This window comes from Pteropus alecto, unplaced genomic scaffold (assembly GCF_000325575.1).
Source record: "Pteropus alecto unplaced genomic scaffold, ASM32557v1 scaffold22, whole genome shotgun sequence".
NCBI lineage: Eukaryota > Metazoa > Chordata > Mammalia > Chiroptera > Pteropodidae > Pteropus > Pteropus alecto.
Window position 1 is genome coordinate 19,051,342 of NW_006434839.1, and position 3,851 is coordinate 19,055,192.

Genomic DNA, 3,851 nt, shown 5'->3' on the forward strand with positions numbered 1-3,851 from the left:
TCTACTGGTAGATTTAGCACTTCTGACCAACTAAGACACCAACTTCTTAAAAAAATATGCTTCGTACACTTTACTGGATTTTTTTTTTAAGATGGATTTTTTTAATTGAAAAGATTCTTGAAAAATTTTTAAGTTAATTATAAGCTATTTCAAGCATGTAAACGAGCATAGAGAATAATAAAATTAACCACCACTCAACTTTATCAAATGTTAACATCATGCCACGTTTGCCTCATACTAAAGATGCAAATTTTAATACATTATTTCTTTTTGAAACTTGAATGGGAACCAGAATGGGATGATCCAGAAGATGACCTATAGTGCCTGGGTGAAGCAGTGGTGTCCCAAGAGGTTGGTCCTGGGCTCAGGGTTGTTTAGTGTTTTCATTAATCACCTGGCTTTTGTGTGACTGTGATCTGGTTTGTCTTTTCTTCCCATTACCAGATGAAGAAGATCTAGAACAACTTCTCTTTCTATTCCTTTCAACATGATGAACTTGAATAAGATCTTCTTATGTGAGGAACAGGAGCCCTTGTGGGATCTGGAGCTGAATCTTGATTTTGACCCATGAGATCATGAACATTTTCTGGAGCTGGAACAAGATCTTGACTGTGAACTGGAAGAACTTTTTGAACAGGACTTGGACCTAGACCTTGAACTTGAGGGGGAGGATGCATGTGATAAAGATCATGAATATGAAGATTGAGACTTTGAATGACTTTAACTATTAGGTTTCTTTTTATTATTATCTTCTTCACTGGTATCAAGATTATGTTTTGAGAAATCAGCATCATCTTCATCCTCATCTAATTTATATTTAGAAAGATCTTTAGTCTCAACCTCTTCTCTCTCAGATTCTTTATTTTCAATTTCCTTTAAAATAAATGCTGGATCAACTGCTTTCCCTTTGTATTTTTCTTTTTATGTCCAAACTCATCACATTTCACCATCAGGTTCTTGTCTTTCTATATATTTAACAATTTCTCTTTCATTAAAACCACCACCATATCATGTTCTTTCTTCTGACTTAGCATACCCTGGAGTATTACACATGTTACATTCTGATCTTCTGGCCCAATTCACAGTACTGCAACCTTACACAGCCAGTCATTAGCACTTGGCTCTTTTCTGCAGTGCCTTTCCTATTTTGGGCCTCCCATTTCCATCATCTTGGCCTCAGTTGTTTTCTCCCGGCCACTTCTATTGCGGCTGGTTCTTCTGGTAAAATTTTCATTTCCACATTTTTTGTCAGGGCAAATCCAGTCACTTACTGACGCGGTCAACATCTTGAATGCCACCACCACAGCCTCCTGCAGCTATGTCTTCCCACAGCCCCTTGATCTTGAGGGAACATATTGCTAAGATGTCTTGAGGCACCTGACAGTGAAGCTGTCCATCCTCTTTATGAATCAAACCTCTGACTTTGGTCTCAATAACACAAAGCTCCAACTGAACTAGTACCTCCTGTTTAATATACTTATAGCAAATGCAGAATCAGCTAGCAAATTATATAAATATACACCGATACAGGGTCATACACCTCCCGAATCAATCATAATTTATTTAATTATGTTAGCCTTTTTATTCATAAAAATTATGATACCTGAATTTCAGTGTAGTATGAAGCTAGAATTATGAAACCTCAACCTCAGATATAATAAAAGTGATAAAAGTGATTGTCTTTTTTTCTACTGATTTACTGGTGTTCTTTAAAATGTGTGTTTGATGTCATTTAAGCTGTATCTGTTATTGTCACAACTGCCTATAGGTTTCAGATTAGTAAAGTCTTTGAAATATGACTCTACTCAGCAGAAAGGAATCCACAGCACTTGGCATAAAGATTATAATCTTTGGCCTTCCTGTGGCAAGATTTACAACTGTGACCTTAGACTCTATTTCTTTTGGAGTGTAGTCACTTTAAGTTAACAGTGATGATTGCTTTGAGTTACTAGGTCAGTGTGAATTGCCTAATATAATGTCAGATTCGTGCTTCCCAAGGGCTGGGCAGTATTAGGGACATGAAACAAAGTGAATTTTAATGTCTGGAGAAGGCAGTGCTCTGATATATGAGCCACCCCAGTAACAATGAATTTCCATAGCAAGAGATTTTAACACCAGTTCCTAACCTCTTCCATACTACCCATCCTTTAATTTATGAAGTATTATGAGTTCACATTTAATTAGATGAAATAGTCTGAAATGACCAGGTTAATGAGATGAAGAGAGTTAAAAGCCAGCTCCACCTCAAGGCCAATCTTCCCCTGGAATGATAAAAAGAGGGAGTTGTGTGAGGGATGGATGAAGCAAAGCTGCAAACAAGGCACTCCAATTCTGTTAACTCTCTGCTACCTAGAACTGAGCCGAAGGCTTCCTTCTGCTGCAGTTCCAAATGAACACTTTGTTTAAAATTCAGATTTATATTTGGATGACAAGTAATAAAGGTAGTTTAAGAGTTTGGTTTTTGCTAGTCAGATGTTGCTTCTTTTTTTTTTTAATTTAATTTTATTATTAGTTTCGAGTATACAGTACATTGGTTAGACATTTATGTAGTTTGTAAATGATCCCCCTGATTTTTCTTTCTCTTCTCTGGCTCTATGCTTCTTCATTACATTAATGCTAAGTGCCTCGTTTTTAACAGGAGGAGGTCCCATACGGTATTTGAAAGCAAATCTTTGTCCGACGCACTGTGTTTAAATATGTTGCCAACACTAGATGGCACTCTAGGGTTGCTTTTCTCCTCCGGTTCCAAGATCCTCCACTATTAATTCCTTCCTTTAAAAAGAGCAAACATGCTATTTAAACAAAGGTCCCTGTAGTTGCTCTGTAGTTCTGTTTTTATATTTATAGTCATGTAATCAATATGTTGGAAGAGTAATTAATTTTTAACCTCAGTCCATGGGGAGATCAAATGTTAGTGGAGTTAATGGATGGAACAGGCTTCATTATTCTAAAGTAACACTAATGATAAAACAGGGAAGAAAGAGGAGGGCTGTAAACAATTGTGCCATCAAATACACTCATAAAGCAACAGTGCAATGTGATTGTGGGACGCTGACCTATTGGCAGTCTCCAGCACAGTCGTAGTTTCTGCTTTAGTCAACTAGACTAAATTGAAATACAGTTGACCCTTGAACAAAGCAGGGGTTGGGGGCCAACTCCCCCCACTCCCCTCCACCCCTTGCATAGTCACAAATCCACAGATAATTTTGATTCTCCAAAAACTTAACTACTAATAGCCTTCTAATGACTAGAAGCCTTATCAGTAACATAAACAGTTCATTAACACATATTTTGTATGTTATAGGTATTATGCACTGTATTCTTACAATAATGTTATCGTAAGAAAATCACGAGAACGTACATTTACAGTGCTGTATGTATTTGTTGAAAAGAATCTACATATAAGTGGACCTGTGCAGTTCAAATCTGTGTTGTTCAAGGATCAGCTGTAGTCTCCTAGGGATCTTTTAAAATATTTCCTCTTCCAATCAATGCTGTTGAAGTTATTCCAAATAATAGTTCTCATTCTGTTGACCCTCTGTTTGCAAAGCCTCTCGTCATACCCCATTTCCTAATATTTTAGGGTGATATTAAAGTCTCTTCATGATTTGGGACCTCTGCAATCCTGGAGCATGTACCCAAGTTACAGGATTGCCATGCAATCCTTCATCCAACATTTTTGCAGCGCTGTGTCTGAAAGTGTGCTATGTTCTTCTAAGAGGGGTAATGACCCAGTGCAGCTTCTGAATGGCCTCATATCCATGGGCACGTAAGGTTCTGGATGGGCCCACTCCCAGGACTGGAGTGGGGTGGCGTGGCCAGAGCTGAGGGGCTGGAAGCCAAAAAGGACA

The 3,851-nt window shown here is 37.9% G+C and overlaps 1 pseudogene; it reads right to left on the minus strand.

The window, feature by feature from the left end:
• Positions 1-260: 260 nt before the first annotated feature.
• LOC102893820 lies at positions 261-1,286 on the minus strand (annotated as a pseudogene).
• Between the last annotated feature and the right edge of the window lie 2,565 nt (positions 1,287-3,851).